Consider the following 24,982-nt stretch of genomic DNA (forward strand, 5'->3'; position numbering starts at 1 on the left):
GAGTTTATGAATGCAAACATCCACAATGGTCACATGAATGATCCCCAGTAATTCAAGAGTGAAACATGTCTTGTGAAACATTATGCTTTGGAGATATTGTGGATAATACATTGTAGAGATTCTAAATTCTGTCTTCCTCTGAAAGAAGATTCATTATTTTCTGGCAAGCAGTTGAAGGCTGATTATCTTTAACCTCTGGAAACTTTGGTTGATACTTTGTTAAGGCCAGTCTATCACATGCCTGAAGATTTTACCAAAGCTGTATGTCCTTGGCAGTACTCAAATTCCAACCTCTATTTCCTTGCAGTGCACAGCAACTGAAATCTCTGTTCAGTCCTTTCAACTGCTACTTTCTGCTGGCGTCATTGGAGCCTCCCTAGCACGTGCATAGTTCCCGTCAGTCAGGGATTTGAGGGCTGTTTGTAGGTAGGTATTAATGTTCTTCACCCTACTTTCTGAGATTACCCTCAATGTACAGCGAACCTGGCAGCCTGAAATCTCTTAACTGACATCGCGAGTGAATATGAGAGCGTATTTTGCTTGAATTCTACCTGCCCTGCCCCTGAGGACTGGGGAATGCCCACAGGGGCAAGGCTGTAAACGTGGATCTCACTCAGTGATTATCATTCATTTCTTTAAACTGGTCAAATCCCTACAGTTTCTGTTTGATTTTTACTGCTCTCTAGTGTCTTCAAATAGTTGTTTACATATTTCTTCCATAGTTATCTGTGGGAGAGTTATTCCAATGTAGGCTACCTTAGCATTATTGAAAGCCTAATTATCACACGCTCATAGCATTTTAAAGGAGTTCATTGCTACGTAAGCCAAACTGTCAGAAAGCTCTTTTTATTAAACAAAATATATATCCATAGGATATCTTTGTTGTTTCTTGATTCTATGTTCCAAAGAGGAATATATTTCTTACTTTAATTAGTAATCCTGTAAGTTCATGTAAGTAGTTCTCCACTTTTCCTCACATATTTTATTCCTAAGACTGAACACCCTTCTTTCTCTTTGCTATTTCTGTCTGCCGTGATTGCAGATTCCTTACACTGAGATTACCTTCCTTAGAATGTTTCATTACCTTCTAGTATTTGGTCTGATATTTATACAATACAGTGAAATCCATAGGGCTCTACTAATGAGGCCCAATTTTAGTAGCTTTATTGGCGTATCAATCACTTATATTTGTGGTAATTAAACCCCAAAATTAGTTACCATGGAGTCAGTTTTTTCCACTGTATATTAGGGAAATTATTATAATTGTTAGAATTTGGTATATGACCTTTTATTTCCTGACCTCAATTCTTTAGTCCAGTAAGGTCTATGTTTAAAGGTTAAGGGAAATGAAACCCAAAGAATTTTAACAAAGGAGCACACAAAGATAATAAGTGAGAGCAGGTTGAAGGTGGGGGTAGAGAGAAATGAGATGGTAGGAGAGAGGCTCTTTCAAGCAACTAAAGTAATGGCTTGAAGTTTTGCCAGCAAACAATGTAAGGTGAATTGTCCACAGTTTTAAATGCTGATTCCCTTCAATATTTTTGTAGTCAAAGAACTTGATGGCTTCCACAGTGTTTATGGATTTTAATACAGACCAAGATGATAAACTTTCCTTCCAGCTAATTAATGTGAGGACAGTATTTGGATGGTGGGAAACATTTCTGTTTCTGGGCAGCATTAGATATGAACAGGATGGCAGCAATAATATGTTTTAGGGTGAAGTTTCTCATTCTCATATTTCTCCTTATGGATGGACTTGACTCAAGTGTTATTATATTTTGAACTAGCTTCTCTGGCACATTGTCCAGGAATCATCAGTGAAAACAAAGATCTTTGTAATAAAATTGTTTCTTTCTAGAGCCCCTATAATGAAAGTCTTTTACTCTCTTAGGAATGCTCCTGGCTGGTGTAGGGCTAATTCAGGGGAGCCTCACCCAGGAACACATTCCATGGCAATTTACAATACAATCTGAGTAGACATGTATAGGAATATCATCAAGCCAGCTCTTTAAAGCTACAGATACGGTGTCTGTACGGGCAACTGATTTTTGAATTTAGAAACACAAACTCACATTGTGACTATATAATTTAATCATCTTCATGTTAAAAAAGAGAGAAAGAAAGAAAGAAAGACAGACAGACAGACAAAAAAAGGAACCAAACAGAATCCTCAGTTAAGTAGAGTCAGGAGAGAAGAACAGGGAGCTCTTGTGCCCTGTGACTATAGCAAAGCCCAACAAGAAGAAAGACTCCCCTTCTTTCCCGGCAAGGACCAAGCCAATGAAAAGCCACGGACACTTTGTTTACTGTAGCCCTCCCCACTTCCTTTTTCTCTCTGTAAAAGTTTTCTGCACCCCTTGTTGTGCAGGGACTTGCACATGGCTTGCCTGACCCTGAAATGCAATTCCCTGCTGATCCCAAATAAACCAGTAGTTGCTAGAGAACTATCTGGCAGTGTGTCTTTTTTAGGTCAACATTTTGGTGGTCCCTATGGGGACCAGAGAAGAACCCCAAGGCTCTGGGTCTTGTGATTAAACAGGTGTGATACCCACCATTAAGCCTACTGAGCTTGCTGCTGTTCTCGCCAACCCTGAAATTTGAAGGTCCGCCTTTATCCTGGATCTGAACTCAAGCCTTCTTTGCATTTAAAGCTCTTTAGGCTTTATTTAGGATCTATTTTAAGGTTTTGCCTTCTCACTAAGGCCTATTCTGTATGTAAACATCTGTATGTATTTCGCACTTGGATCTGATTTTGAGATCAAACTGTCTCAACCAAGGCTGGCTGAGAAGGTATCAGCCCATTCCTTCAGGAACAGGAACTGCTTCACTGAAACTGTGCCACTTCAGCCATCCTTTGGAATAGGGGCTGTTCTTTGGAAAGTGGCTGGAAAAGCCTTCGCCTGGATTCTCTAGGACCAAGGTGTTACCTTAGTATTCCCACCTGAAGTAAATTCTTTTTTGTTTGTTTGTTTGTTTTAATTCTTTTTTATATTTTTAAAATTTTTATTTTGGGGGGAGGTAATTAAGTTTTTGTGTTTTTTTTAATGGAGGTATTGGGAATTGAACCCAGGACCTCATGCATTCTAGGCAGACACTCTACCACTGAGCTATACCCTCCCCCCTGAAGTAAATTTTTACTGAAATTGATTTATGCAGAGCATTCTTTAATATTTCAGTTAATGAAGCTAGCCATTACATTTTACCTTTACTTGGGAAGAAAAACAGTTCACCTGTACATGAATACCTCAGGGTTATATAGAGAGTCCTTGTTATTTCTCTCAAATCCCAAAGGCTTATCTGGATGATGTAAAGTTTCTTAGAGTTTCTTCTTTGTTGCAATATGTGGATGATTTGCTTCTTCGCTCTCCATCTCAAGCCTTTTCACAAGAAGACAGCATCCACTTGCTAAAGCTTTTAGCCCCAAAGGGACATAAGATTTCCAAAGAAAAATTGCAATTTGCCCAAACCCAGGTTTGATATTTAGGGTGTCTTGAATAATGGTTACACCTAGATTCAAGTAGACTTCGTGGTGTCCTAAGATTCCCCAACCCAAAATGAAATACCAACTGTGAGGTTTTCTTGGGATAGTTGGATATTGTCAAAATTGGATTCCAAATTTTTCCTTGTGGCCAATCCTCTGTATGCTTTAGTGAAAAATAATAACCCTGACCCAATTTTTGGGGAGGAACCAAACAGCTTAGCCTTCCAGGCCTTAAAGGAGAATTACATGAACCCACCTGCCCTAGGGCACCCCAATTATCAGATTCCTTTTTCCTTTTCGTATATGAAAAGGAGGGAATACCCTTGGGGTACTCACCCAAAAGCATAGGGACTATCATTGACCCATAGGAGCTCATAGCCAGCAACTGGACCCTGTAGCATGCAGATACCCCCTTGCCTTAGAGACATTTGGTACCATTGCCCTTTTGGTTAAGATCACCAAGAAAAATCACTGTGAGATCCTCTATAATCATTTTTGTACTTCATGCAGTAGAACCTCTCCTGAAATCTCATTACACTCAACATTTCTCAGTCAACTACCTCACCTCCATTAAAATTCTGTTGTTGGCTGCTCCTCACTTAACTCTTTTATGGTGCAGTAACCTTAACCCTGCTACTATTTCCCCCTCGATCACTGGCAGTGTCCCTTAATGCCGATGGACCACCTCCTGACTCCTCATCATGATCTGCAGGAAATTCCTTTGAGTAAGGCTGACTTCTCATGGTTTGCTGATGGTACTTTATTAAAAGGTGACAATGGCAAATATTGTGCTAGGTATGACATTGCAACTCCTCTTGATATGGTTGAGGCAGCATCTTTATCTATGGCTACTTCAGCCCAACAGGCTAAACTATACACTCTTATAGGGGCTTGTACTTTAGCCAAGGGTGAAATTACCAGTGTTTGTACTGAGAGTAGATGTGCTTTTGGAGTATTTCATCATTTGGGATATTGTGGAAGCAATGTGGCTTCAATACTTCCAGCAGAAATAAAATTTAAAATGGCCCATATGTTCAGAAATTTTGGGATGCAATTTTTTTACCTGCCACTTTAGCCATTATTAAGATTATGGGCATTCTAAACTTGACTCTCTGAAAGATATGGGTAACCATGTCGCCAATATTTCTGCAGGGAATGCTGCCTTTATGAGACCAAGGTAGCCAAATTTCTGTCATGGTACAATTACTGAAAATATTGATTATTGAATTTCTGTCATCCTGGAGATTGGCCTCTGGTAGTGACTTCTTGGATTCTTTATTTATCCCAACATTTGTATCAGTGACATGAAGGTAGACATAGAAGAGCAGGATTATCAAATTTTGCATGACAAAAATCAATGAAAAAACGGTAACATGATAGGTTAACAGAATACAGATTAAAATTAACCCTAATAGGCTACATCTGATTTCAGTCATAAGGCTGAGAAGCTAAGTGGGCTTAATAAATGTTGAACTAAAACAGACTCAGGTATTTCTTCAGCAAAGATGGGTTTATTCTGGATCAGCAGTTTGGGATCTGCTACCATGGGGAGCCACATGCAAGTTCCCACACAACAAAGGAAGGAGAATATTTTATAGAGGGAAAAAGGAAATTTGGAGGGCTATGGTAAACCTTCGGCTTTTCACAGGCTATGTGTCCTTGCCAGGGAAGAAGAGATTTTAGATTCAATGATATGAGTGTTAATGTTGTAGCTAAAGACCTAAGAGTTGATCATTATCCTTAAATGTGGATAAAAATTTAAAAACTTATTACTGGAGCCCTTTTTTGTTTAGTGTTTGTATGCAAAGTGAATTATTTGCTAATTTAATTTTTTTGCTGACTCAGCTACTGACATTTTATGAATATATTGAAGAATGTGAATTTGTGGGGGTAAGTTGCAGAGCTTTTTAAAAAATATATATATAGAACTATTTTTTAGAGCAGTTTTAGGTTTACAACAAAATTAAGAGGGAGGTACAGAGATTTCCCATACACCTCCTGCCCCTACACATGCATAGCCTTCCGTATTACCAACATCACTCACCAGAATGGTACATATTTTCACTAAGAAGGATGAACCTATATTGACACATCATGAGCACCCAAATTCCATAGTTTACTTTAGTGTTCACTCTTGATATTATATATTCTGCAGGTTTGTGTTACCGACCAAACTTAGGTCCACTTGCCCACTCAAGTAAAGCCAATCTGTTGACACCAGGTTGTGAAGGAAAGTACAGGGTTTGTTGCAAGGCACAAGGCAAGGAATTCAGGGCAGCTAATGCTCAAAACACCAGAATTCCCCATGGGTTTCAGGAGGCATTTTTAAAGGCAAGGCGGGGGAGCGGAGTCTCAGGGTATGTGCTCAGCTTGTGCACAGTTCTCTGATTGATTGATGGTGAGGTAACAGGGCGATGTCACAGGGGTTAGCATTAATCCTTAGGCTCCAGTAGGTCTGGGGGATTCTGTGCTCGTGGTCATCAAGTAGTTAACTTCTTCCATTTGGTGATGGTTTTAGCATCTGTAAAACAACTCCGGAAGTGTGCCTCAGATACTGTTGTCTAGGTACTTCAGAGAGGAGCTGCAGCAGAGGACACGGTGGGGAGGGCTCTATCCAGGAAGGCCCCAGGGGGTCCGGCTCACTTACATTTGGACAAATATATAATGACATATATCCGTTATTATATCAAATACAGTATTTTCACTGTTCTAAAAATCCTCTGTGCCTCTGCCTGTTTCTCTCTCCCCGCTGTCCACTCCTGTCCCAGGAACTGCTAGCCTTTTTCACTTTCTCCAGTTTTGTCTCTTTCAGAGTGTCATATAGTTGTACGGAAGATTATGTTTAGTTTTGTAAGTGTAGTGTAAGCCCTGAGAGTTGGCTTTTCTTTCTGTAACATAACTTAGTTAAGTTCCTAACTTAAGCTTTGATTGCCAAGACATCTACTTCAAAGAGGTTATCTCAAATAATCACACTGCCAGCCACAAGACTAGATGAAGAGCCAGGATGTGCCCCACATTCCTACCATGAGGTTTCCTTTTTCTAGAGATCCGGGTTGATTTAAATAACTGGCCATTTGTGCTGCTCCCCCCCACCCCAAACCTTTTCTCTCTTCCTGAGCTTCAAATTCTCACCTTTATGTTTTAAATTCACCAATAAATAGTGAGTCATCAAAACCCTAGACCCCTCCACCCACGACACTAATAAAAGCAGAACCCAGGCCCATGCCCACACTCTCCCTGTCTCTTTCTCTCTACCTGTGACCTCGTTGTGTGCCCCCTGGTATGCCTTGTACGCTCCAGGGCCTGTGAGTAATACATTCTTTTTTTTTTTCCCCAGTGTATCCTAATGATTATTACTGAAGGGAATCTTGCAACAATAAGAATCACAAGGGTCAGTCCAGTTGTTACACTGTTTGGAAAGAAGAGGTGTCCATGGGAAGCTCACCCGGGATCCAGGTGAGTGTCTCCAGGTATTTTTAGCTGCTGGCATTGCTACCGACGGTAGACTGAGATCAGCACAAAGCTGTAAGAAATCTCCAAAATGTCTTCCAATGTGGATGTAGCATTTTGCATTTCAACCAGAAACGTATGAATTTTCCTGTTGTTCCACAATCTTGCCAAGCATTTGGTGTTGTCGGTGGTTTAGATTTTGGCCGTACCAGTAAGTGGGTAGTGATACCTCATTGCTGTTTTAATTTGCATTTTTCCGGACGACATGTGACGTGGAGCATCTCTTCATATGCTTATTTGCTGTGTGTATATCTTCTTTGGTGAGATACACGTTAAGCTCTTTGGCCCATTTTTTGATTGGGATATTTGTTTTCTTATTGTGAAGTTTTGAGAGTTCTTTGTACATCCTGCATAACAGTTCTTTATCAGATACATCTTTTGAAAATATTTTCTTATCTGTGGCTTGTCTTCTCATTCTCTTGACATTGTCTTTTACAGAGCAGAAATTTTTAAGTTTAATGAAGTCTAGCTTATCAACGATTTCTTTCATGGGTCTTGTCTTTGATGTTGCATCTAAAAAGGCATCACCACGCCCAAGGTCATCTAGGTTTTCTCCTGTGTTTCTAGGAGTTTTATAGTTTTGTGTTTACATTGAAGTCTGTGATTCCTATTTACCCACAGAGCAAACTGTTGGCATGGAAATCCCCAAAATGATGTTACATTCCACAGATTACTTTTGTAAATATGGCTTACCTATTTAGATTTTAAATTAAGTGTGAATCTGTAATATTTTATACTTGGTATATATTTCAACTAGGTATGCTCTGAAATGTTATCATATTACACAAAGCAGAGGGCATGTTGGAATTATAAAAGGTGCCAATAATTTCAACTGAGTCTGCAGGGTGTTTGGCAAGGGGGAAGAATCTAAAAGCGTAAAATTTGAAAAGTTGAAGAAGGTTTGAATTTGAATTTATACAGCAAAAAATATCAACATGTTTTCATACATTGTTTGGAAAGCTAATAAATTTAGCCTTAAGAGCTCTGAATAGAACAAGGAAGGTGTAAGACACGTCCAGTCATTGTTCTGTCATCATTTCATTTATCACATATTTTTAACACATCTACCTCGAGCCATTTGTTTGGATTCCTGGGGAATCAAAATACGGGGCAAGTCTTGAAATAGTGCCTCCATTTGAAAGCACAAACTTAAGAAAAAACAAAAAAACCCACAACTTTTTTTGGACCTGTAGAAAAAACCAGAAATAACAAAACTGATTGATTCAGAAACATGTGATCTCTTACACCTGTGAAGTCATGAGGTCTGTTGGATCTACTTTTATGAAGTATAGACTTACTTTCCTGAAGTTGTGTTCTAGATTCATTTTAATGTAATTAGCAAAGATGAAAAGCTGTATTACAAAATCCTCAGTTCCAACTGACCTGTTGAGACAGCAAAGAAAAAACAAGTTCCAGACTTGTTTCCGAGGCCATGAGCTTCTATGAGACAAGTACCCTAACGGTACTTGGATCTCTAACTCCCTATGTTGACATGTGAAATAGGAAATTTCAACAGAACTTTTGTAACTACATTTCCTTGTAATATTTTTGAAAAAGCATTTTCAATTTCATAGGTAAACTTAATTTTTACTAATTAAGTAATTATGTTTCCTTTAGTTAAGTTCTCTTTATTACTTTTTGTGAATAGACTTGTTTCTTCTGTGGTGCAGAGATGGCCACTGCTCAGTGGCAGCTGTCGTGTTCCTGGACCTCAGTTTACTTGGTGAATAGCCTTTTAGGGGGGCAGTGAGAGAGGGTGGAGGAATGGGGGATATGGAATGTGGACGCGTTAGGTGATAAAAAGGGATATAATTTTTCTCTTTTGACTACCTAGGTGAAAATACACCCGAAGCTTTTCTAAGGTGTAAGAGTAAATCTGTTAATCTTTAAGCAAAAGTTTTGTCATCTTTGTAACTGTGGTCCATCAGACTATAAGCATAATCCCTTCCCATCTAATGTTCTTGAAACTAGTCCTTCCTTACATTTTGCCCACCATTTAAAAAGCATTTAAGTTTGGCTTTTCAAAGCTTCTGAAGCTACAACTTGACCTGTTAGAAACACACACACACACGCACACACACATAATCAGTTTTATTTTCTGCCATGGGTGCTTTAGCCGCAAGTCTATATCCATCACTCCTCTGATGGGCTCTGTCAAAGGAGGGAGGTGTTTCAGCAGTGTCCCTGACACATCATGCTTTCCACGAACATTAGAAAAGTGCTGATCTTGGCTTCATTTCATCTTATGTCAAGCCATAGTAGTAGCCATCATGTTACAGGATATTAGCACCCCCAACAACTCTCTACATCTCAAAACAACTGGGTTTGGTCTGGTAAACAACACACATTGGTGATAAGAACCGGAGCCCTTTGAAGACAACAACTGTGCTGCACTGAGACCTTAAGGGAGTTTTGTATTCCCCGACCAGTACATCTAATTACCAGAATCTGAAATTACTGAGAGGAGCTAAGAGCATCACCCATTATTCCTTCTCCCCACCACTGCTTAAGAAGCATTAAGTGGATCTGAAGCATTTCTTCTTAGAAAGTCAAGTACCCATCTTTCTCCCAGAGTCAGGATAATTGTTCTCTTCCCCAACTGAGATCGAAAAAATGATGTTATCATTATGGTTTGAAGAAAAGCAATTTTAATTCTTCATGAACGGGACACTAGTTACTTCTCAATATAGTCCAACAATTTTGGCTTATGTATCTTTAATATAATTGCTAACTCTTTCACTTGACAAAAGTCTTTTAGCAAAGAAATAGTTGGGCAAAACTCACATGATGGAATTAAAAATAATTAATGAAAATGAAAAGAACAATACTTAGTGATCACACAAGTCTTTACAAACTCCTTTTGATACACTTCATCTTTAATCTTTATCAAGCCTGATTTAAAGATGAGAAAACTTAAACTGTGAGAGGTTAAATAATAAATTTATACATTTACTGTATATTATTGAATGAGTTTGTGAATGTTTTTGCAGGGATTCAATCCAGATACTCTTACTTTAAGTCCAAAGCTCTTTTTACTATATTATGTGATATCCATTTAAAACAAACTCCTAATTAGTAAGCTGCCAACATTCATGCCAAATAAATAATCTAAGTGGTTCAGTAGGCTCCATGCCCAGTATGATTTAGCCATCTCAAGTGGCTGGACGCAAACGCAGCCTACATTAGGAGATGTTTAGTCCAAGCAAGGCAGGCCACTTAGTATTACTGTATTTTGCAATACTCAGAATGTGTTTGAAGTTTCACTTAGTTCTTGGAGCCTCATCTCAAATAGGATTGTGGAATTGAAAGTGTCTTATAGAAGAGTCATCAGCATAATGATTCATTTATATATGTGTATATATCTATATATCTATATACATATATGTAGATTCCTTTTTATTATAGGCCACTATAAGGTATTGAATATATAGTTTCCTGTGCTATACAGTAGGCCCATGTTATTTATCTATTTTATATATAGTAGTTAGTATTTACAAATCTTAAACTCCCAATTGTAGATCGACTGTACTTCAATTTAAAAAGAAAGAAAAAAAGTATATGTCCTACTATTTTGTCCTCATTTGGTCTCTGATTACGTTAAAAACCTTTCCTGATGTTGAGCACCTTATCTTGTATTCAGGAAAATGCAAATCAAAACTACAATGAGATATCATCTCACCCCTGTCAGAATGGCAGCAAATCAAAAGACAACAAATAATAGCAAGTGTTGGTGAGGATATGGAGAAAAGAACCCTTGTGTGCTGTTGGTGGGAATGTCAATTGGTGCAGCCACATGGAAAAAGGTACGGAGGGTCCTCAAAAAATTAAAAATAGGACTGCCATCTGATCCAACAATCCTACTTCTAGGTATATAGCCAAAGGAAATAAAAAACAGGATATTGAAGAGATATCTGCATTTGCATGTTCGTTGCAGCATTATTCACAATAGGCAAGATTGGAAACAACCTAAATGTCTTTCAATGGATGAATGGTTAAAGAAGATGTGATACATATGTGTGTGTGTATATATATGTGTTTATATGTATAGTGTGTGTGTGTGTGTGTGTGTGTGTGTGTGTGTGGTCAATGGACTACTACTCAGCCATAAAAAAGAATGAAACCTTGCCATTTGCAACAACATGGATGGACCTAGAGGGTGAAATAAGTCAAAGAAAGACACTTACATGTGATTTCACTTACATGTGGACTCTGTAAACAAAACAAGTGAACAAACAAAACAAATGGACAAACAAAACAAAAGAGAAACTGACTCAATAGATACAGAAAACAAACTGGTGGTTTCCAGAGGGGAAGGGAGTTGGGTGGGGGAGCTAAATAGGTGAAGGGGATTAAGAGGTATGAATTTCCAGCTATATAATAAATAAACCATGGAGGATAATGTACAGTATAGGGAATATAGTAATAACTTTGTATGGTGACAGATAGTAACTAGACTTATCATGGGGATCAGTTAAAAATATATATAAATATTGAATTGCTATTATGTACACCTGAAACTAATATATTTATGTTAATTATGTTTCAATGAAAAACAAAAAATCCTTCATTGAAAAAAGAAAGAATTGAGGCTCCAGAAATTAAAAAAAATTCCACACGATCTCATTTCCAAAAAAAAAATCCCCTCTGATATTTGTTAATTTGTTTTTAACATGAGTTCAGTATCATTTTCAGAAGAACAATTTCTTGGATGTATCTCTACTTGTTTTTATGATAGTCTTTAAAAACTGTTATGTCATATATGTTCATTGCAAAAAAATTGTAAAATGAAGATAAAACAAAAAACAAAAGGAAAAAATTAAGTTTATCATACCACGAAAAAAAAAAAAGAAGAAGAATAAGAAGAGTCATCAGAGTGAGAATGTGTCTGGATATGGCTTCATTTGAAAAGCAGGGAATATTTATTCCAGAAAAAAGGAAGATTTAGGAAGGAAATAGTGGGCCAGTTATCTTGAAGTATTGAAACTGTTTAGAAGTAACTTTACATCTCAATGTGTTAGAGCTGAAAACAAGAAATACAATTTTCAGGGGAGAACAACATATTTTTATTTAATATATCACTTTCTAATCATTACCACTCTTCAGAAACTTCAAAGGGCTGCCTTATGAGCAATCACAAAGGGCGCCTGTCAAATACATTGTACAGAATTCCAGACCTGCATGACCCCTAGCCAGCCCCTAGAAGTTTAATAAAGATTCAAGTGTTCATCAATAGAGAAACACATAAACAAATTATGGTACATCCACAAACTAAAACAGCCATTATAAAAATGTACTGACTTAGAATCTGCCCCCTATAAATAGAGATGAAACAGCAAATTACAGAATGGTCTCATAAAAAGGGGGGAAGCAAGTAAACACCCCTTCTTTCTAAGAAAACAAAAACAAGAACCAAAAAAACCCCATCTAAATTACACATACACATTCATGTTTGTGTAAACAGAAAAGTCTGGAATGATATGATTACTACAGGGGGATAGAATTGGAGGGAGGAAGAAGCTTACTCTTTATACGCTTCCGTATCAGTTACATTTATTTTAACAAGCATTTATTGCTTTTTATTACATGTAATAATGTTTTTTTAAAAAACTGCTACAAACGTTAAGGAAAGTAAACACAATAACAATTACTGTTCAGTAAAGAGCTGTTATTCGCAAAAAGAACTCCCTGAGCTGAGGATTGTCAGAGCTCCACTTAGCAAGAACACTCCAGACACAAATGAACAAAATTGATTCCTTTTTCTGTGTGAGTTCAGCTGGGGAATGAGGTAGCACGAATTCTCCAAGTGGAAATGTGGAGTCATCCAGGCCCTCCTGGCCTTTTATAGATGTGCACTCTGAAGTCGAGCCGAGAACTGAAGTGTTCCTCCATGTTTTATGGCAGTTCCAGACTGAAATACAACTTTCTGACCCCTATTTTAGCAAACTTTGAACTTCCTCGTAATTCACACTCCTCTTCTTATAATCTATAACTTTTATGTGAGGGATAAAATTTTCTGTGTTTTACTGCCTGATCAGAACTAGTTATGTTTAAAGTGCATGACTCCGCTTTAAACCTAAGGTCTTGTTTACATCTGGAAGCCCCAGCCCTTAAAAGGGACAGGTGCTGGCATGATGCAGGGAGGGAGGGAGGCGGGACTAGGTAAGCTGTCAGGATAGGGTATGGAGTCTGGGGTACCAGTCCTTGCTATCCCCATGGGGGTCACATTACAAGGGTTGTATCAGGTGTGTAGAAGTCCTCTGTCTGCCTAGCATCTAACAGTTGACAAGACATCCTAGGTTTGCAAAGCTCTTCTGCAGCAACATCTCAATTGTCTCCCACAAGCCTGGTGGCCTAGGACATCTATATCAACCACAGTTTATTGACAAGAAAACCAAGATTTAAAGACACTAAAGTGATGACCCTCAAGTCGCTCAGCAATTTGGTCATAAGGTTCAGGTCAGAATCATGTTTCTTTATTCTCTGGTCTCCTTCAGCCAGAGCCTGATTTTTCCTTTTTTATTGCTTATTTCCAGGGTGGATTTTGTCTGATAAAGGGGTCTGCTGCTTAAAAAGATTTGAAAGCTGATGATCCAGAATAATGTTTCCTAATCCCCAACTGATACTAATATTCATCACTCAGGAATGACAAATTGGAATTTCCAAGAAATCTCAGAAATTCCTGAAGTAATAAATTATTCTACATTTTCCATAACATTTTATTTATATGCTTTTAAATAATAAGTGACCATAGTAATAGTGAATAATTTTCTGTGATAATATGATACTAAACTTTCAGATGTTTTTAGTAAAAAATATATTTTCATAGTTTATTATTATTATGAACCAATATATTATGACAAGATTATTTCAATAACTTATAAAAATGATCTCTACCTGATATAGACACTATATACAGAAAACATTAAAAAGAAGGGAACATTAACACAAAATAAATGCCAAATAAAGTCACTTAAAATTTGAAAAAGAATACCATAAGCATTTAATACTTAGAAGTTACTATTTTTAAATGAACTTTACAAACACAAAGCATTAATTGCTCTATCTGATAGTTCTGATCTTTGCTTTGTGACAAATATTCAAGACATAGAAAACTTCCTTTCATTCTGCGTTGATGGTTGAATTAAGAGTGTGTGCCACACATCTTCAAATTGAGTATTAGGGTACACTTTGAACTAAGTCTGCTTTGCTGTCTTAACAGGTCAGCTGGAACTAGGGATTTTGTAATACAGCTTTACATCTTTGCAAATGTTCTGTATCCCTTAGATTTCTATACTTCCAGCTTTTTGGGTGGTTTTGTGAACAGTGAGTAAATTTTAGGTGCCCAGACAAGACCAGCTCTGCCACTTGACATGTGTGTGCCCCTATTTATGTCTTTCTCTGTAACAGTAAAATATTAGTAAATCTTACCACCCTAAGTTGTTTGAAAGATTGAGGTAACCATGCATATAAAGGATTTAGCATAATACATAGCAAATATTAAGTGCTGAAAGGATATTAGTTGTTTTGATTATATTCATGCTCATGGTTTCAAGCAAGTATGTTTTCATAGTCATAGAGAGCTCTGTGATGAGTCCAACTACAGCTTGGTGATACACAAAGTCTGGGGATATTGGAAAGTCAGGTGTGGCAGTCTGGTCTAACCAACTCCACCTTCACTAACCAACCTTTGTCAATACATTGCACCAACCTGTGGATCCTTAGCAAACAGATATTTCCTTTTTGGATTGAGAACATGCACCAGACACCATCTGTCCTCTTATCTCCTTTCTCTCCTGTCCTGGCAGTCGCTCTGAATTTTCCACTCCAATCCCTCCTGTTTACGTCCTATATCTTCAACTTCTTTGTTTTTGTCTGTTTGTTTGTTTGTTTTCTTTCCGTTAGCCAAGCTTTAAGCTTACCCCTCTCATCCAGAGAAGTCATCTGTTGTCTCTGCTTTCCCCTATATCCACCATAGTCTCTTTTCTCCTCTTCTCAACTGAAAATCATTTCTACTGTCTTCTTTCCCATTTATTTCTCAATTAGTTGCAATCTAGCTTGCCTTGACAACTCTCCATGGAAATGATTCTGGCATAGTCCACCAATGACCTCTGTATTTCCAAATTCAGTGGAAACAATTCAGTCTTTATTTACTGATCCTCCGTGGCTCTCTGCTGCCTGACATGACATCCTTCTGGATTTCATACTTTTGCAGATGTTTGTCTCTTTCACAACTGGTATTTCCCACATAACCCTTACATGTCCATGTTCCATAGGACACATTACTTAGCAAACCCTTGTTTGCTAAGATGAGATGGATAATCTTATCTTTTAAAATGTTTTCAATGATTACTCACATAAACAAAATCCCCCAACTTCTGTTTCCCACAGAAAGCTCTCTCCTCAGCTGCAGATTCACAAACTCAGATGCCTACAGGACTTTTCCATCTGAGTATGACAGTGGCATCCCAATTCAAAAGACCATGATCAATTACTTAAATAAGCCAATATGAATTTAAAAGACAAAAATTTGTAAAAGTAACTATAACTGCAATAAACAATTAAGGGATAGGCATGAAGATAGAAAATGTAACATCAAAAACACAAAATATGGGTGAGAGAAGTAAAAAAATGTAGATCTTTTAGAGTGTGTTTGAACTTAAATGACTAACAGTTTAAAACAAGTAGATATAGTTATAGGTCAACATATATGAACCCTGTGGTAAATACAAATAAAAAATCTACAGTAGATACACAAAAACTAAAAAGAAAAGAACACAAGCATACTACTAAAGAAACTCACCAAACCACAAAGGAAGAAACAAACAAAAAAAAGAATAGACAGAGAAGAACTACAAAAACAACCAGAAAATGTGTAATAAAAATGGCATTAAGTACATGCCTATCAATAATTATTTTAAATGTCAATGATTAAATGCTCCAATCAAAAGACAGAGGATGACAGATTGGATTAGAAAAAGAAAAAAAAAAAGACCACCTATAAGCTGCCTACAAGATACTAACTTTAGAGCTAAAGACACACACACACTGAAAATGAGGGGATGGAAAAAGATATTTCATGCAAACATAAACAAGAAGAAAGTGGGGGTAGCAGTACTTCTATCAGACGAGATAGACTTTAACAAAAAAACTATAACAAAAGGCAAAGAAGGGTATTATATAATGATAAAGGGATCAATACAAATACAGTATATAACATTTGTAAACATGTATGTACCCAATACAGAAGCAGCTAAATATGTAAAGCACATATTAACAGACATGAAAGGAGACAATATTACAATAATAGTAGGGGATTTTTAACACCCCAGTTACATCAATGGATGGATCATCCAGATGGAAAATCAATAAGGAAACAGTGGTATTAATGGCACAATAGACCAGCTGAACTTAACAGATATCTGTAGGACATTCTATCCAAACCCAGCAGAATAGACATTCTTTTTAAGTGCAGATGGACCCTTATCCGGGATATATCACATACTAGGCCACAAAATGGGCCTCAAAAATTTAAGAGGATGGAAATTATATCAAACATTTTTCCAACCACAATGGTATGAAACTAGAAATCAATTATTGGAAGAATAATGGGGGAAAAAAACCAGTCACCTGGAGACTAAACAACATGCTATCAGTGGGTCAGCAATGAAACAAAGAGGAATCAGAAAATACCTCGAGACAAATAAAAATGGAAACACAACACTCCAAAAGCTATGAGATGCATCAAAATGAGCTCTAAGAGGGAAGTTTACAGTGATACAGATTTTCCTCAAGAAACAAGAAAACTCTCAAATAAATAACCTACACTACCACCTGAAGGAATTAAAAAAAGAACAAAGCTCAAAGTCAGCAGAAGGAAGGAAATAATAAAGATCAGAGAGGAAATAAATAGAGATTTAAAAAACAATAGAAAAGATCACTGGAACCAAGAGCTGATTTTTTGAAAGGATAAACAAAATTGATAAACATTTAGCAAGGCTAATCATGAAGAAAAGAGAGAGGATCCAAATAAATAAAATAAGAAATGAAAGAGAAGAAATAACAGCTGATACCCAGAGATACAAAAAAGTCATAAGAGAATACTACAAGCAGTTATATACCAACAAATTAGACAAACTTGAAGAAATGGACAGATTTCTAGAAACATGCAACCTGCCAAAACTGAAACAAATTGAAGAGGATGGAACAATCCCGCAACCTGCCAAAACTGAAACAAATTGAAGAGGATGGAACAATCCCAAATTCATTCCACCACTACCCTCATACCAAAACCAAACAAAGACACTACAAAAAAAAAAAGAAAAAAAAAAAAGAAACTTATAGGCCAGTATCTCTGATGAATATAAATGTAAATATCCTCAACAAAATATTAGTAAACCAAATCCAACAATATATAAAAAGGATCATACATCATGATGAAATTGATTTTATTCCAGGAATGGAAAGATGATTCAATATTAGCAAATCAATTAATGTGATACACCACATTAACAAAAAGACGGATAAAAATCACATTCACCTCAATAGATGCTGAAAAAGTATTTGACAAAATTCAAACATCCATTCATGATAAAAATTGTCATCAAAATGGGCATAGATGGACTGTATCTCAAATTAATAAAGGCCATTTATTACAAACCCACAGCTAATATCATACTCAGTCGTAAAAAGCTGAAGATCTTTTGTCTAAATTCAGGAACAAGACAAGGATGTCCACTTTTGCCACTTCTATTTAACATAGCATTGTAAGTCTAGCCACAACAGTAAGACAAGAGAAAGGAAGGTAACCAAATTGCAAGTGAAGAAGAAAAACTGTCACTATTTGCAGATGACATGATACTTTATATAGAAAATTCTGAAGTCTCCACCAAAAAATATTAGAACTAATAAATGAATTCAGGAAAGCTGCAGGGGAGACATCTTAAATAAGTGGTGCTGGGTAAAGTGGACAGCCACATGTAAAACAATGAGATTAGGACATTTCTTCATACCATATACAAAAATAAGCTCAAAATGGATTAAAGACTTAAATGTAGGACCTGAAACCATAAAACTCTTAGAAGAGGACACAGGCAGAACACTCTTTGACATAAATAATGGCAATCATTTTTTGGATCTATCTCCTAAGGCAAAAGAAATAAAAGTAAAAATAAGCAAATCAGACCTGATTAAACTTAAACACTTTTGCTTTGCATAGGAAACAAATTGATAAAATGAAAAGACAACTTCCAGAATGGGAGAAAATATTTGCAAATGATATCACTAAAAAGAAGGGGTTAATATCCAAAATATATAAACAGCTCAGGTAACTCAATATGAAAAAAAAAACCCTACCCAATCATAAAATGGGTAGAAGACCTGAATAGACATTAAAAAAAAAAATGCAGATGATTGACAGACACATGACAAGATGCTCAGCAACACTAATTATTAGAGAAATGTAAATAAAAATAACCATGAGATATCACCTCACATCTGTCAGAATGACTATCATTAAAAAGTCTGCAAATATCAAATGCTGGCAAGGATGTGAAGAAAAGGAAACCCTTGTAAATGTAAATAAGTGCGGCTAATACAGAAAACAGTATGGAGGTTTCTCGAAAAACTAAAAATAGAACTATCATATGATTCCACAATTTCACTCCTTGGTATATATTCAAAAAATAATGAAAACACTAATTTGAAAAGATAAATGCATTCCTATGTTCATTTCCACACTATTTACAATAGCTACGATACGGAAGCAACCCAAGTGTTCATCAACAGATGAATGGATTAACAAGGTGTGTGTGTGTGTGTATAACTCGGTCATAGAATGAAATTCTCTCATTGGCAGCAACATGGATGGATCTAGAGAATATTATGCTTAGTGAAATAACACAGACAGAGAAAGACACATACTAGATGATAACACTTGCATTTGGAATTTAAAAAATAATACAAAGAATCTGTATAGCAAAAGAGGAACAGACTCACAGAAACAGAAAATAAACTTGTGGCTACCAATGGGGAGAGGGAAAGGGAAGGGGAAAGTTAGCCATATAGGATTAAGAGATACAAACTTCTATGTATAAAATAGATAAGCAAAAAGGATTTATTGTATAGCACAGAGAATTATAGCCGTTATCTTACAATAACTTTTAGTGGAGTGTAATCTGTAAAAATACAAAATCACTATGCTGTATACTTGAAACTAATATAATACTGTAAATCAATTATATTTAAATAAAAAATAAAAAGATGTACCCATGATTTACAGATAAAAAAATCTCTTTCACTGACCCACTTCTGATCACACAACCTAATTGTCATACAATCATACAACCTAATTGTTGTCTGTGTATAGATCTTGTATTCCAAATATTTCTCAAATAATTTTCCTCTTTTTCTTCCTTAATACTACTAATGTATTTAAACTGTCTACTTTCTATACACAGTCATAAAAATTTTAGTCCATTAGTCCATTGTTGAAATCCTTCAGGGCCTCATTAACACAAGCAGGATAAAGCCCAACCTCTTAGAATGCACACATGTCCCCTCTGCCTTTGTTACCCTCTCCCCCATCATTTCCCAGCACTGTGTTCATCAGAATTCAGTTGCTAGCAAACTCCCCAATCACTATGCTGTTTGTCATTTCTGTTCCTTGTTTAGTTTCATCCCCTTGTTCTGGAATCCTTTTCTGCTTCCAGCTCCCATATTGGCGCTTTACCTGGATAGCTCCTACATGAGACGTGGCTCCTTCCTTACTCCCAAAGTCTTTCTAACTCCTTCTGGCTATTCTTTCTTTACCCCACTGTGTTAAATTCTCTTTCTATGGATTCTCCAATGCAGCTCCTTAACATCCTCACACAGTGTGTTACAATTAGCTTTGTAGGTTCATGTATTATCTTCCCAGCAGACTCTGAGCCCAGTGGGGACAAAGACTGTACACAAGTTGGCACCTGCATAACGCCACTTCTTAGTGGTTGGCTTGTGACTGGATTCACTACATATTTTTAATGGACAAATGCATAGTATCTTTTATGAGAATTCTTGAGTAGAAATGGAAAATAGCTCAGGCATTGTGTCCAAAGACATATTGTTTGTCCTATTGTTCTGATTTTCAGCTCGTTTTAATTATATTAAGATTCAAGAACATTTGAAAATGCATTTTGAAAGCTAACAGTACACTGATTACATATTTGTTAAATGCTTCAGTACTAATTGGTGGTGTAAATTTTTTTCTCCATTTCTTTGGTACATATCCAAAGAGGAGGATAAAAGTCACTGTTTTATTTAACTATGTTTACACATTCCCATTCCTTTACTCCACAGAAATTTTCAACAAACTTAGAATGTTCTTGGACACAGAAACAAATATGATACCATCTACCACAAAATTAGCCATGAGCTAAACATGATCTAATAATATCCATTATATGTTTATTTTACATTTTAATATTTATTTGTGCTCTGCTAGGCCTGAGCCAAGTCTTAAGAGATTTGCTTAAATGATTGGCTTCAGTACATTGAGACATGACTAAACATCATACTGGTAAGAAAAAAAAAATGGAGACATACCTTCAACTACGATACGTGTTTAGAAATAATTGTAGAACAAGAACATCTTTTAGATAATGATTTAAAGAAATCATTTTATATGAGTCATATCATTAAATTCATAGAAATAAGATTTTTAATACTTCTTTGATGTTCCTGATAACTCTGAATACCTCAGACTAGAAAATAAACTTACTTTCACCTACCAAAGGCTGATAACATTATGCTTTTCAGATTAAGAAAACTAGTGCACTTAATCCCTCTGCTCCTTGCTTGGATCTGAGATGTCCTGACCTGTGGCTGCTAGAAGCCCTGGCTGGAGATGCTATTTCACTTTCAATTCCATACATCCACAGATAGTGTGTTAACATCTAAGGATCTTAGGATTATTAGATACACAGGTTCCTGTCACATTCATTCTTCTTTATTTTTATCTTCTTCAACCATAAACTCTAAAAAACAGGTTTATTCAGATATAATTCACATACCATAAAATTTACCCTTTCAAAATGTAAATGTACTATTTAGTGTTTTTGATATATTTAGAGTTGCGCAGTAATCACTCCCAGGCAATAATGAGCCCCAAACAGACCATAGTCTGGCTGTCATCCCAGACCATCCCTACTCATGTTCCTGGCCTGCTAACTCTTAAATTCCATCTCCATCTGTTTTCTGACTTTTGATTCTTTTTCTCATTTTACACTTGCTTCTGCCCTGGAGACTTAGCATTTGTGTTTTGTCTCTGATTTCTGACAGTCTTCAAGAACTTTGACGTAGAGCTGCTCACCAGCTCTCTCACTTGGGTTACCTCTGGGGGTGCTCCTGCCTTAGTGGTTCTTCAGAAATCTGTCCATGGATACAGCCCACCTCAGCACTCCAGCCAGCTACCTGCTTCCTGTAAGAGGGTCATTTTGCTTCCAATTTTTGTTTCTTGGGACTCAGCCTTCAGTGAAGCTACAGTAACATGGAGTGAGCCCAGTATCTCTCATTATACATGGCTTGTGAAACAAGAGGTGAAGGAAAAGTAGAGCTCTTGCCTAGGCGTCTAGGGCATGCCCTCAGGAATTGGGAATTGCTTCTAGGCCAGGTACATAAAGATATGAGGTACACCCCAGTGGGGTACAGATGAGCTGCCTGTGGTTCCTGAGTCTAGATCATCCTTGAAGGCTTTGCACAGCTATATACTGGTGATTCTCAGCACAGAATGACCCACCTCTCAAGAGTTCATACTGGTAATGGGAGAGAGTGTGAGAGAGAGCATTTGCAGTTGTCACTTTGATAGGGGCATTACTGGCATTGAATGGACAGGAGCCAAAGATGTTGGACCTCCTGCAGTGCATAGGGCAGCTGTGCACAGAGTATTTGTCAGTGTCCTACATGACTTTGAATGCCTAATGGGGGACATGAAAAATAGGTGTCATCAAGTATTTAATGAATCTGATAGGTAGAGGACCACTGACTTATCTCATCAGCTCTCCATATGTCTGCTGCCTTTGGCCTTACACCCTGCCCTAACCAGTGACTTGGGACGCAAACCCTGCCGTGCTCTCCTGGGGCTGCCCTGAACCCCAACATGACCCCTGACAGGGACTTCCTTCTTTCCTTTTTCCTCAGAATAAGCTGGTTGTGAGACCCAGGAAGCTGGTTGGACAGCTCTCCCATCTCCGGAAAAGGGTTCCTAGGATAGCAGGTGAGTTTAAGTGCAGCTGGAGAATAAGAGCACAGACTCTGGACCCAGACCACCTAGATTTGAACTCCAGCTTCACACCTTAGCTATCAGTGAGACCTTAAGGAACTCACTAAACTCTTTTTTGCCTCAGTTTCTCCCTCTGTAAAAATGGGGTAATATTGGTTCCTGTCCTAGAGATTTGTTGTAGGATGAAATGTGTCAATAAATATAAAGTGCTTGTGAGACAATCTGGTACAAAGTAATATGTTAGCTGTTATTATTAAGAAGCCTCCATCATTGATGATTTATCCTGGAATAGGAAGGTCAAGTGCCACATCAATCAAGATATGTGACCTTGAATATTTCACTCTATCCTTCTGACTTTGTGTTTCTCACTGGTAAAGTGAGATGAATAATTCCTGCTCCTGTTATCTCACAATGACTTAAAGGTTATCTTGCAAAGGCTCTGGGCAGGTGGCAGCAAGCATCACACTGTGCAGGCAGGAACTCACAGGCGAGTGTCAGCAGGAGCACAAGTCCCCTGTTTTTACAGCTTCCTGGAGAGATGTGTTTGGGGTAAAGGGCTGAGCGCTGGCAGAGGTACTCTGCCTCCGGCTGTTTTCTGTTTTTAATAGGGAGAGCATAACAGTGATCTTCCTCTAGGGAGTAGATACTTTGAGCGTTGGTGCCAGTTTTTTAATGATGTATTGGAAAAAGCCGGCTCTCTAGCAGCTGGAGACAGTGAAGGAAGTTGCCAGGCCACCCACAGAGAGCAAGGTATTTGGCAGTACCCCACTATGGGAGAAGTTTGGATAAATCAGAAGACTTATGGGAGTGGAGTTCTGGAACTTCCCATTTTCCTTTGTATATGTGCTGTTTGTCAGTAAGCATGTGAGAATAAATTTTAAAAATGGTTTTTCATTAGAATTTGCACAGGATGTTTCTCAAATGTAGAAATAGTGTCAAAGTATAAAACAAACAAAAAGGCAGCAAAACTACGGGCAATCCAAACTCGAGTCTTTCTCAAAGTCAAGATGTGATGTTGGTTCCAACTTGAATAAGGCAGGTGATAACTTTTTTTTTTAAGTGTTTATTTTAAATCTTGATGCTTGTTAGCTACATCTTTTAGTGTTTGTTATTATTTTTAACTGGTTGCTCTTATGTTGTCACAGTCTGCTTAGAATTATTATTGAATCACTGAGTACAAAATAAAGAAATTTGCAACAATACGTTTCGGTTTCTCAATCCTTTATGTCATTTTTGTCGTATTTCACTCATACCTAAGGTAACTCCATATACATTGTTATAATTTTGGTTTAGAGGGTCAGTTGTCTCTTACAGGTATATAAGAGAAGTAAAAAAGATAGCTTTTATATTTACCCACATATACACAATTCCATGTGCACTTCATTCTTTCTTGGACATTTGTATTTTATATACTATCACCTCCCCTCAGGCTGAAGAGTTTACTTTTGTGTATGTTGAAGTGTAGATCTGCTGGCAAGAGCTTCTGAAAACATGTTTATTTTGCTTTCATTTTTAAGACTCATCTTGACTAAATATAGAATTGTGGGTTGGCAGTGCTTTATTTCCCAAAACTTTAAAGATGTTATACTTTTCACTTCCATTTTTATCTAAAGGCAAGTAGGCTACCATTCCTTTTTAGATACCTTTATATCTTTGGCTTTCTTGCAGTCAGTCTATAATATGTGGGTTTCCTTGAATATTTCCTTCTTGGGGTTCCCTGAGCTTCCTGGATAAGTCAGTGGATATTTTTCCCCACATCTGGTTACATTTCAGCCATTTTTAAAAAACTTCTTCTCTGCTCCATTTTTTCCCTATTCCTAGGAATCCAACTGAATATATGTGAGAACTCTAGGTATCGTCCCAGAGATCACTGCGGCTTTGCTTGTTTCACATTCTTTTACTCTTTTCTTAGAACTGGATATTTTCTTTGGACCTCTCTTCAAGTTATGTACCTTTACTTCAATCTGCTGTTAAGCCTCTCTGGTGATTCTTCCATTTCAGTTGTAAATATGGAACTCAGTTTCACGAAAGTAAGTCTCAAGTTGGCATTTGATCTGTTCATTAATTGTATGAAAAGGCCTTTGGAGTTGATAGGTAACTATTTTACACTGGAGGGCAGATAATACTTTTATATTGGGCCAAATAATGGAGATATCACCTAATTCATGAGACGTAGGTTGATGATGCCACAGAAGCAGGAACACTGCAGCTTCATAAAGGTAAACCCAACAGAGCTCATGCCGTTCAGCTTGGGTGAGATGAAATGTAACTCTCAGATGCACCAAGAGATGAAAACTGGGGAAGAAGGATTTGGTGCAAACAGTATCCAATTGGGTTCCAGAAAGTCTGTGCTAGTTCTTTCATTATCTTGGAAGAAGTTGGAGTGAAGCCAAACATAGTGTATGATACATATCTGGCACTAAATTATTTGTAGAATGAAGGATTAAATCCAAGTGGGAAGCAGTGGATCTCTTGGTTGAAGCAGAGGTTGCTGCAAAATAAGCCACCAAATTACATTAATTCAGAGTATAAATTATCCAAGTAAAAAGAAGCAAAATAGGTTGTGTCATCTATTTTCTTTTCTTCCTCGATTTATTCTTGATATCAATTTTTTTAATGACAATGAAATTGCATTTTTATATATTGCAAAAGCTCTGGCAAAAGAATATAGAGATTTAAGTTCCAGTTTGAGCCTGAATCTCTGTATTACTGGTGTAATAATGCCAACACTCATGTTT

The 24,982-nt window shown here is 37.1% G+C and overlaps 1 non-coding gene across 1 annotated transcript; it reads right to left on the reverse strand.

Moving 5' to 3' along the window:
• Window positions 1–3,045: 3,045 nt before the first annotated feature.
• TRNAS-AGA (transfer RNA serine (anticodon AGA)) lies at window positions 3,046–3,118 on the reverse strand. Its single transcript has one exon. It is a non-coding gene; the product is annotated as a tRNA-Ser (tRNA).
• Window positions 3,119–24,982: the final 21,864 nt, after the last annotated feature.

This window comes from Camelus dromedarius, chromosome 2, assembly GCF_036321535.1.
Source record: "Camelus dromedarius isolate mCamDro1 chromosome 2, mCamDro1.pat, whole genome shotgun sequence".
Classification (NCBI taxonomy): domain Eukaryota; kingdom Metazoa; phylum Chordata; class Mammalia; order Artiodactyla; family Camelidae; genus Camelus; species Camelus dromedarius.